Source organism: Pezoporus flaviventris, unplaced genomic scaffold (genome assembly GCF_033815535.1).
Source record: "Pezoporus flaviventris isolate CSIRO_AGI_PZ_B2104156 unplaced genomic scaffold, CSIRO_AGI_Pfla_v1 ptg000083l, whole genome shotgun sequence".
Classification (NCBI taxonomy): domain Eukaryota; kingdom Metazoa; phylum Chordata; class Aves; order Psittaciformes; family Psittacidae; genus Pezoporus; species Pezoporus flaviventris.
This window is the reverse complement of record NW_026892631.1, coordinates 3,982,676-3,994,986: the sequence shown is the minus strand read 5'-3', so window position 1 is coordinate 3,994,986 and position 12,311 is coordinate 3,982,676.

Below are 12,311 nucleotides of genomic sequence, written 5' to 3'. Positions count from 1 at the left end.
CAGATACTGAATTTCTAGCAGGGCTAGTCTAGAACCTAGTAAGGGAAGTCAAAGACGATCCTTCAAACAGTATTAATAAAGAAGAAAGATTAATTTTTATCTTCTTTGCAAGCATGGCTTTCACAGTAACATGCTAGACAAGCTACTGATGATGATCGCCACTAAAGTGTTTTATGTTCTAGTCTTCAAGAAAGCCAGAAGGGAGCAGCACATACTGGCGACAAATACGCAGTCAGGAGCCTGGTCCAACTCTTGTTATTTGTTTTTATTAATTTATTTTTTAAGAAAATTATTGTGTTCCATGTAACACTCTGATATTCATCACAGAAAAGTATTTTGCCAACATGCTAGAAAACTGTTGTTGGCCCACAGTTTACAATGGTTTCCATTATTCCCTATTATTGAAAAATGTTAGAAGCAGGAAATTCGACTAACTAGCCTGACAGTAGACAGCTTTCATTCCATGCAATTCCAAGAGGTTCTGAAAGAAGAAACATAAGAAACCTACAATTAGAAAAAAAAGTGTAATAAGTTGTTAACCACAGATTTTATTTTGAGGAGTCAGTATTGCCATTCTCCTACAGACGGTTGTGTAGCCATTTGCCTTTATGTCTCAGCAATGGCAGTCAGTAACTGTCAGGAGATGCCCTTTGCCATCTGTCATTACAGGTTATTCATAAACTTGATGGAATGCTGAGGAAGATTCTGGGCAATCAGAGGATTAAATCTTTGGTGCCTTACATAGAAATATTGAAGAATAATTAAAACTGTCAGCCATTAGTGCATAAATACAAACATGCACGCAAGTTTTTCTCATTTCCATTACATGACTGCTGGAAAAATACTGAGCTGACAAAAAGATACATACCCCTGATGGATTACTCATGCCAATCAATGCTTTCATTTCTCTGGGATGGAAGATTCAAGCTGAAACAGTATCATGAATAATTCTTGTATTCGTAAACTGTATATTTGCAACACAGTAAAACTGCTGCTCTTGTAGATCATTCATAGGAGAAGGGAAGGATCTAAGGGAACATGGAATTATTGTATATTAGTAATGCTAATGCAGGATCACAGTAACTGCAATAACTTGCTTATAGAAGGATCTTTTCTATCGTGTATCTAGTAAAAATAAAAGTGAAGAAGCTGCACACACAGTTCCAGTAAACTGATTAACTCTTATCAAAAGAAACTTTAGAAACTCCCAAATTTCTCGGGAAATAGCACATTAGTTTCCACAAGCCAGACATTAACATTTGTGAAATGAAGCTCCTCACTTTGTAGGCGTGTTCTTAAAAAAGGAAAACAAATCCTAAGTACCATGTTGTATTTTCATTAACTGTAATCAATCAGGACATGACCTTATTCAGTCACCAGAAGACCACCAGATCACATGTTCCTTTGGGTGCAACTGCAGCTTTGTCTGAAGGAGGGAAGCAGAGGCATATCAAGCACCGAGGTCTGCATTGCAGCAGCGTAGCCACCACGACTTGCACGCTTTGCCTACCTTCTTGCTGAAGCTGAGGAGCTGCATCCTTTGTGTACTCAAAACTGCAGCTGAGCTCATGCTAGATAGAGAGTGCCGAGTAAGAAACCTCTCTTGACACTACCCACGGTCCATCCTTAGACAGGATCACAACGAATAACAGAACGTTATTAAAATAACAGCTGAACATATATAACAATATTTACAGATAAACAGGACAAAAGATACAGAAAAATTAATTTTTTTTTTTTTTTACAGAAGCCCTGAGATGGCCCAGAACAAACAAGATTATCTTGCTTTTAGTTATCCATATATTTGCCTCAGCACTGGTCCCTCTCACCCCCATACTCAACTGTACCCCACATAGAGGAAAGCCCACCTTATGGTAACCAGAGGATACCAGGAACTGCTCTTCTCTCATGCTAGTAGATGATAAACACATACACATTACCCCAGACAGAAATGCTCGTTCACACACAGACAGCACCAATGACCACCTCCTGTTCCCCTCTCCAGCTGATCAGGATGAAGGTCCATTAGTGGAAAATACATAAATACGCCATGGACCCAGCAGCTGGCCCTTAGATCCTCTCTGCTCCAGTTGCTTTATACAGAGACACAAACATGCAAATTGGTCTTAGTCAGCCCCAGACCCCATGGTCTCACTAGTAGCTGGCTTGTACCTCCTGTTCCTCCAGCAGCCACTCTGTGACAAGTGTAATGGCTCTCCTCTTTTATCCCCTTGTCCTTTTGTTTTCTCATACTGCTTCCTCCTCAAACCACCCCAATCTATCCCTTTCCCCATCTTTGATTCCTCTTCTAAGCATCACACCTTAGATCTTTTACAATCCCTAAGTGTTCTTCCCCAACATCCTATGACATGTCCAGCACCTCCGGGCAGTAAACCCCTGAATTACTGGCATTTCCCCCATATGCCATGGTGCTTCTATGCTTCTTTGAGCCGCGGAGAGGAGTCTTTAATCACATAACCTAACGCATTCTGTTTAAAGTCCCAAAACTTGATTATGATTAACATATTGATCAAATTGTTAATAGACAGTTAATGATTTATAGGTGCTTCCTCTAGAAGATCCACTAAGTGTACACAGGGGTCACTGTCTGAGGTGCAGTTATTTCTCTGTAGAAATTTGACATATGTTCTCACTAACTACTAATGTATAGTTAAAGGAATTCACCATTTGAAATCATATTGAAGACAAGGAAGGGGGGGTTTAACAGCAAGAAGTAATCCTTGAATTAGCCTGCCAATAAAGTTTTGAATAAAGTCACATTGTGAGAGGGTGATCAGGGACTCACTTTTGTCATCTCACAGGAACACTGAGTGTTTATTTCATTTCCCTTGGTCACGATGCTTCAGTTAAATCTTGTCTAGGTCATCTCTTTTCTAGTCTTGATAATTACTATGGACATTTCTGATACAAACTGCATCCTGCACTGATTCCATGCAATTTCAAGTTGTTATTCTAATTAAGGAGTCTCAGACTTACAATACATCAATGATGAAGTATCTAGGCAGCACATGTGTATATGATGCTCCAAAAAAAGCAGCTATAATTTTTTTCCTTGGTAGTTAGTTGTGCTTCTTAGGCAATTCAGAATACTGAATACTAGTGCAAAAGCACAGAAGTCATTGCTTTCTTGTCAAGTTTGCCCAGACAGAAAAATACATCCAAGTACTCGGGAGCATCATGTTCCCAATAGTCAGCAGGAGGGAAGCTTCATTAGGTGGAATTGCTTTGTTTCTCACCCACTGCCTGTCTCCACTGCATGGCTTCTCACACACATGATGTCAAACACAGTGGGAAGGGACCTTTACCTCTTAATACAGCTTGCTCTGATGTGCTACAAGTTATTCTCACACTCTGGAAACCAACCACGATGTACTGTGCTCTGTTTCTCAGGGTGCAGGGAAACCACTGCTGATGTGCTGCACAACTACCTGTTCCTGTGCACTGGTGGTTTGTCTGGAATTGTTATGCCAATGCTCTGGTCCCACACACTTTATTCAGATCCTATACCTGAAAAGTAAAAAGGAAATGTTCCAGTTAGCTTAAAGCTACTACAGGGCTAGCTTCAAGCAAACTTAGCCCTCATTTTGCCTCATTATTGAAAGTCCTTACATTTTGATTAAGAGTACATGATTGGTGTAACTGCTATAGTTATTTTTCAGCTGTTGCTATCTTGAATTATTAACAACTGACAACCCAGCAGAATAATAACATTCATCTCCCTGCAATCATGTGAATATGTGAATCCTCTGCTCTTCCTACACTATATGTATCCTGCAATAAAAATTTCTCCAGTGGCTGAGGACTATTGCTTCAGTCTCCTATAACATAAACCAGAAAGAGAAATAATCTACATGAAACATGACGAAGTATAATGCTGAAAAAAAATTACTGGGCCTGACAAAACCATGTCTACACTAAGTCAAACAGAAAAGGATGAATGTCTTACTGGCATTACATATAGAAGAGCAAGTTTTCTAGACTTGATTAGAAGAAAATTTAGTGAAGCCACAGTGCTAATTCAATAAAAATACAGAAGACCTGATCCAGCTGAAAGTGAAGTTAAATAGAGATGTAAGAGAAGTTGTGCCCAATTTCGTCATTTAGTGTTATTATTCACTGAAAGTGATAGGTCTCCGATACAAAATCTCATGCCTTTTAAATTCAGTGTTTTAAGAAATATACTTAAATCCCCCTGATTTTGTTCAACTTTTTAAAGGAGTTTTTTGTTCATAGAAAGGACAATATATTACTAGAACTATGCCACAAATCTTCAAAGAAGGTTGAAGTGGCACAATATCATACTTCTCTTTAAAACCAAATGCAGGATATAAAAAGGATTTGTTTTAGGAAGACTAGGTGTGCAAATACCACATTCATTAAAATAATGCAGACTTTTGTATTAGCATCTAATAAAATTTGGTTTTAGTCAACTCAAATTGGTACCTCATAGAGCAGTGGCAGATGCGTGCAATGCTCTTCAGAGCCACTGCGTTGTGATGTATTAATGAATGCTAAGACAAAGGTCATTTTGCTTAAAGAGCCCTCCATAGTTGAGAACAGAATGTATCGCATAAAATATGCTAGACCACTGTGAAAGCATTATATTTCTCACAGACCATCATAAATTCCTATCAGCTCTCTTCCTATTAAACTACTTTCGATAGCAAACAGCATCAAATGCAGAGTAAGGAATTGCAGACCTGGACTCAATACTAGGAAATAGTTTTCACAACAGATAACCTATGTGTGAAAGTAATTTTCAGTTAGTTCAGATTTCAGAATATATTTTTCTGGCAAAAAAAAAGTGAGTTTTATTAAGTCATATAAACTGAATAAATTGATCATTTGCAATTTGTTTTAGGGATGAAGACAAAAACAATTAGAAGAAAACAATTCCAAGTTACTCTGGGGAAAGAAAAGATAACAGGCGAAAGTTACATGAATTCTTTCAAAGCAAAAATGATGGCTCTACACTACCACTAAGGACATAGCTTTTTAACCAAAGAGAAATCTGGGATGTTCAGGATTCTACTCAAGAAGCTAAGAAATGGTGGCATCAAATAACCACAGCTGCAGAGAAGCCCAAAACCCCCCCACACAGAGGTGGTCATTTTCACTGCTCACTCACTTCAATTCTCTAAGTAAAATTGAAGTTAATGGCAAAAAAAAAGTGGGGGAGCTGTATAAAAAGCCTGCCCCAAGAAAGCCCTGTGCAGATTAGTGGCAGAGCAGAGCCTCATTCAGTTTTCTAGACTGTTCTTTTGCTCACAGTTTCCACTGAGTAGGGAAAGAACTTGTGAGATGCTTGCACACGCACATTTTCTGTACAGCCTCTGAGCTGTTAAGGCTGAACTCAGAAATGCAATCCCCCAAAGGCTGGAAATCCTGCGTGATAATTTTTACACTCCTGCAGGTATTCAAATGGAGCAGCACCCACATAATTACCTCCATAAATAGCTAATCAGATCAGTTATGCTTAGTAAAAACAAGTCAAAGTTTAAGTCACTGTGGAATATTCAGTCCCTTGCTTCAATGCATGAATGAGTTTGTTACCATAAAAATAACACATTTAACTACTAGCTGCTTTTCAGGGAAAAAAGTATGATGGAGCAGTTTAGGTTTAGAAGCTCAGATTAAAAGGTGAAAAAAAAATGAAGAACAATCTTTAAGGTCATGCAACATGGAATTTAAAAGCAGATTTAATTAAACAACAGATGCAGAATGATCAGATTTCAGTTGTGACAGCATAAGCTCCTACAGTGCTTATAATTCTCACTTAACTCTGTGTCATGAGACAAGTCTGATTAGAAATGGAAATCAGCAAGCTGAAGTTCAGGATTGTACTCACCATGATTATTTCACTCCTGTGCTCTAATTGTAAGCTTCCCAGTCTCCACTCATTGTGTTTGCTTGGAATTCAGATGACCAGGAAGAAACATATATGGAAAGACAGAACAAATGTATTCAGCATTTTGTATTTCCCTTCCTTCCCATCTGTTCTCCATTTTCCCACACTCTGTGTGGTTTGCAGGAGAAACCACAGATCCTCCAGAGGCTGTAAAACAAAACAATTAACTTTACTGCAAACTTCCTTAAAGCTGTGCCAGGAGGAACAAAAGTCTTGGCAAGTTCTTGCTCTTCTAAATGACTGCAGGTAAAGCGAGAAAAGGACAAAGGAAAGAAAGAAGGAAAGAAAACAGAGAAGGATGGCTGGCCTTTTATAGAGTCAGGTTCTCTTGGAATCCTCCCTCAGGTCAGACTCATTGCCAAGGGAGCCACAGAACTGATTCACGTTGTGTCTGTGCCGCTGTCTTGGGACATTTTGTTGGCCAGGGCAGTTGATCTCCACAGCTTCAAGCAGACAGCACAGGAAAGCATCCCCCACCTTTGCGGAGCAGGATCCCTTTTCTGCCCCCTGACATTCACCCAATGGACAACATGCTGCTCACTACCAACAGGCACTCAGCTCTCTCAGTTCCTTGTACCTTTTCAGGTGTTTTGAAGCACACACAAAAAGGGACCATCACATCCTTTGTGGACTTTTGCCTCCATCAATTACTTCAGCCTGATTTAGTCTGCTTCTCATGCCATCTTTATTCTTTCCTCCTGAGTGCAGAGGATTGACTCTGAATTTATACCTTTATCACCAGGTCCTTCTAGTTAGTGAGACAGTACGAAGACCTATCAAATATTTATGAGTTGTGTTCAGATACTGTGGCAATACACAAGTACAGCAGCAGCGTTTGGAACCAGTAACTGCTGACCCTTGCCAGGCAACTCCAAACTCCACTGATGCAATTTAACAAGCCAAGAAATAAATCACAGTCTGTTGCACATGTTAGCTTGAGTATGGATTTTGCCAATCACACAAGTGTTCTATCCAGCCCCTTTTCATGCACTCTCTGTATATATCACATTTACAGAAATTGTACAGTTACATTTAGACATACAGTTAATAGAGGCCATAAAATAAAAATCACATTTCCTATGTGATATTTCCTAATTAAATACAAAAACACCTAAAAACCTCTTTTGTTAAACGCGTTTCTTTTGATTTGACTTAAACCATAATAAAGCTGTCAGTGTTCGTGCAGCACTTAAAAGGTTTCCTGATCCTTCCTCCTCCTGGAAGTCTCGTCACTCAGTCTGGAATATGAAGCAGAGCTTCTGCATTAGTATTCACTGCATGCATGGCAACACTGACCTTGTGTCTCAAGTGGTTTTAATATTTTAGAGATATGAGGATTAAGCTCCATGGGAACATAGAACGTAATAGCAGCAGGGCAAGAAATGGTGAAATAAAAAAAAACCAAAAAAACCCCACATCCTGTGTGATAACACATCTACATTAAAAAATAATTTTACTTTAAATCAAGTAGTTAACTGTGCAATAAGTAATTAGGCAAATAGGGTCATTAGTCCTTCAGAGAAGGTTTGCTGTCATTAGTGGATAGCTGATAGTGATAGTGATAGCTTAGGGGATAGCTGATGACTTTGCTTAGTTCTCCATTACCTGCTGTATAATCCACGGACTGTCAAATGCCATCCCTTCATGGGATGAATGTCATGGATCACAAGTACCCACAGTCCTTGAGCAGACAGCAAATATCCAATCAGTGAGATGGGATTTTTAATGTAGTTATAGAGACCTATTTTGAAGTTCAGACTGACCTTCATCTCTCTGTCTTTTTGCATGTCCAGCTATGAAATGGCCTAACAGCTGATGCAACATAGATATGGGAGTAAACTACAGGGATAGCAATGGCATTTGACTTGAGAATACAGTCACTTGCTTGGCCAACTCATCCAGTGTGGCAGAGGCCAGCCCTATTCCTGCGTGTTGCATCTTTATCATAACACTAATAGAAGTTGAAAGTCCCCTAGATCCAAGAAGTATTGTATAATTATGAGAAGAATTCTTTCACTTTTAGTTTAGCAATTTTGCAGTTTTAATATTTTCTGTATTCCAGAGTACCTATTTATTTAAACTTTTTCCTTTTTTTTTGTGAGTGCTTTTTGCATTTTTCCTCATTTTTAGTGATTTTAGCAGTAGAGCATTTTCCTTTTGCCTTTTTCTAAGCCACGGAGTACTTAGAAGCAATAGAAACAGCAGGCAACAGCAGTCTGTCCCCTGGCTACATCAGCCTAATCATCTATTTACTCATTTCTGAAGATAAACCAGCAGATTTTCTAAGATCCTATCAAAGCCACAGAGAAAAGTAGAAAAAACATTCTTAAGAACAGCCTATTTTTAAAATTGATAAACAGAAATTTACATTTTTTTTTCTTATTTCACACCTCTTGTCTGTAGAAAGTATTTATGAACCTGCCCTCTTCAAATGGCTGGGAGGAATTCAGAAACCAGAAAGCCAAATTAGAGATGATGCAGAATAGTCACAAATTACAGATAACCCAGTGAGGAGTTTGGTCTCATGAAACCAAAACTGTTTTCTGAGAACATTAATAGAAAATCAAATTGTTTGATACCTATCACAGCTTGGGCTCAGGCAGTAAGCTTAATGTAGAAACTTAACAGATGTTCTACTCTTACTACAGTGTCAGGGCACACCAAAAGTTGTATTAAAAGTTTAAAGCTGTTGCTTTTAGTATGTTTTTTAGCATGAAAATAGGAAGAGACTTGTAAGTCCTGCAATAAATGAAATACTTTTACAACAATCAAATCCAAACTAAGCCAACTCTAAAACAAGTATGTTCTTTACCCCAGGATTTTAGAGTCCGAGGAATTCTGGGTTTTGCACATCACTGGTGTGAAGGACCTAGTCCTACTCTAGGCACCACAGTTAAGAGCTTAGCGAACAGAACTATGACATCTCCTTGTGAACTTGCCAAGATATCAGTTAAACTTTCTGACAGCATAATAGATACATAGCATGTTACAGGTTTTGGCTTTTAACTGCCATTTGTTGAGCTGGAAGTGTAGCGGAATTGGAATACCACTGTGCAACCCCAACTTGCCTAATAAATCCTGCAATTAAAAATTAAACGCATTTTGATCCACTATTACAAATTGTTTCTATAACTCAGAACTCAGCCTGCAAGGATTGTTCTTTGGTAATTGAAATGAGTGATTACTTGCCAGGCACCAACATCAATTATGTGAATTTTAATTCCCAAACAGATTCTCAAGTGAATTACTTTCACTGACCTGAACCAGAAGATTATAGAAGCACCATTTTACAGACTGCTTTAACCATTGTCTCCTCTTGCTGAGTGCAAATAAAACTAGGTAACTCTGATAACTGTCAGCCAACTAGTACGTTCCTGAGAGCTATCAGGCAGTCAGAGCTGAAAGAATCCTATGTCATGTGTCGCAACCCATGAGCCTACAAATTAATCACAGTGCTAATAAAATGAACTATATTTCTTACAAACAGGAGCTGAGCTGAAGAACTTTTGGGGCTATTATGCAAATAAGGACTTACAATTTCTTAAAACCAAAATCATTCAACAACAGCATTTTAAATGCTTATGCTGCCAAGGCAGCTTTCATAGCAGCACATGCAATTTGTTAGCTATTCAAAATACCTTGATTTCAAAGTACACAGTGTTTGTGAGCTGTGATAAATACTGTTCTTTCCTCTCAGATATTTTCCATCTGAAAATTCCCTTATTCATTACAAAGATGGATATTTCAACATTCACCCTATTTTAGAGAGAGGGGAAAATCAATGTTCTTGAAAATGAAGTGATACCTCATTGATAATAAGTCATTAGGATAATCAGAAATAAACTTAGTCTTCTGTCTGAACCCAGGACAGCTTCTTTGTCAAGCATTTAAATATTAAAATAGGCTGCCTCTCTTCATTAGAAAAGGATTTCTTTTGTTAATGAAATTTGTCACACTTGATGTATTCAAATTCTTTCACAAGCTATAGGTAAACCTTACAATGCATATCTTAGTCTCCATTGTAAGGATGAAATAACAGAAGTGTAGAAACGTTAGGCCATTTGACCATGATCACATACTGAACCTGTGTCAGAGTACAATAGTTCAGCTGCTGCTCAAGTCTGCAGCAATGACACAGAAAATCTACCTCAAAAAAGGCAGATTCTGGTGGGCCTGTTGAGATGACCTCCCACCTATACCACTGATCATTAAAAAACTGAAGACTTCTCAGGTTATAAGAGAATTGGCTGTTTGAGAGGAACAGATTTTTTGCCTTTTTTCCTGAGAGTTTTCTCTTCTAGTCCTAAAGATATGATCAAAATTCGCTAACTCTCCAAGGAGATTCAGTCCAGATTTTTAAGAAAAATGAGTAACACAGAGAACACAAAAATGTTGTTCAAATCACTCAATCTTAAAATACATGCAGTTATGGTATCGCAAACAGGGAGAAAGGCTGAGATGGGGCATAGAAAAAAAGTGCAGAAACACTCAGCATTGCAGTTCTGATCACTAAAAAAAAAAGAAGACAAATTGGTTCATGATAGAATTTGATAATGAATATTGTAAAGGTGATAACACCAAAAACTTCCGTCTTGCCAATCTCATAGTCAAAGGGAATAAGGACTTTCAATTAAACTAGGATTATATTCCAAAGCAGTAAAGAATTATTTTTGTCCCCAAATAACATCTAATAAAATTCCAGAGCCCATGGAAATATAAACCCCAAAATTCAATTGGGTTAGTGTTAGTCATAATTAATGTTTCAGGCATGTTCACTACAGGCTTCAGGAGCTTCTACCAATCTCCAGCTATAAAAAGTCAGGATGGGACTTAACATATGGATTGTCTCACATCTATTAATGTTAGATGTTCCTCTGAGATTCTGGCCACTATAAGAAATATGTTGCTGAGCTAGACAGTTGTTACGGACAGTTAGGTATGAACATCCACTGATATGATCATCCCAGGAACTTCACAGGGCTTACATTACCAAAGATCAGCATCTATTACAGGACAAGGTCAGTCTACTTAACCTGCAGTGAAGACACAAGACAGCCACCTCATCCACACTCTGGTTTCCTGGAATTCTGCTGTCTCGGCTACGCATGGACACCTAATGTAAATACATAAACTTCCCATTTTTGTGAAAAGTTGTAGCCCCAACATCACCTGGCAGAAACTGAGAAGACAGACAATGAAGGAAGCTTTCCAAGTGGGAACAATGAGAGAGCCAGAAGTTCAGCCACTGAACCATGAGCTGGATCTTCGCGTGAAGAGGGGTCACTAGTCAGAGTCAAATGAATTACACAGATCAATACTGTGAGATCTTTCAGAACATACTAGGGAAACCACAGACTCGACAGTGAGGCTCAAATGAGAACACATCACTTGGTGACCTCTGTCACCTACTATTGATGAAGAAGCTTTCCTCATAAATCCACCTCTGCACGTAGGACCTGCAGGTTAAATCGTCAGTGACTGAAACTGAAGTTTTCATAGCTGAGTAGAACTGATAAATACCCTGACAGGACATATGGAATCTGTGCCCTCACTACCAACTGGCAGAAGCCCATTAAACAACTTGTATATTTTTGCTCCACCTATCCAGCGTACTACCTCACTTCAATTTATTGCTGAACAGAAACACTGGAGAAGCAAAGCTAGAACTCACAGAATAGTCCATCATTTAACATAATAAGAAAGCTGACCTCAGCATGGGCCAGCTAACAGCAGTTCCCAAACAGCCACTCCGGCAGTCAGAATTAGCAAGGCATGGTAGAGTCCTACCAAGTGCCTATTGGTCCTGATAATTGGCAAGGATATGGCAAAGCAGCTCTGCTCCATTTGGGGTTTGCAAGGGGTCAAAAACCTTCTGTAGACCAGTTGCTCTGTCTTTATGAGAGCCCTGAAACAAGGCAGCCATGCAGATATGCCTTAATCCAGGCAAAAAACTACATGCAATAACTGCAAAGGTTGTGTTAAGAGTGAACAAATTTCCAGGTCTTTGAGTTCTCGGTGCTTGCATGCAATAATTCAGACCAGCCTCTAGCAGGAAGAGGCATAAAAACACGATGAAAAAACAAGAAGTGACAAAAGTAATGTCCTCATTTGAGAGCACACTATTTGTCTCTGATAAAACCTGTTCCAAGGTCTGGGATCAAGGTACCTGCTGGAGATAGAAATGTGTTTCATGGATGTTAAAACATGTTGCAGAGAGAAAACAGAGCCCTATGACTACATGAAAAAAGCACCACCAAGTCATAATTACTCCCAGTGCTCTGGGATAGAGATGGTCTCTAGATACCGTCAATTGATTGATTACACTTACAACAACATAAAAAAAATAATCTTTGAAAGGATCCTTGTAGTCTGGCAGCTTTTA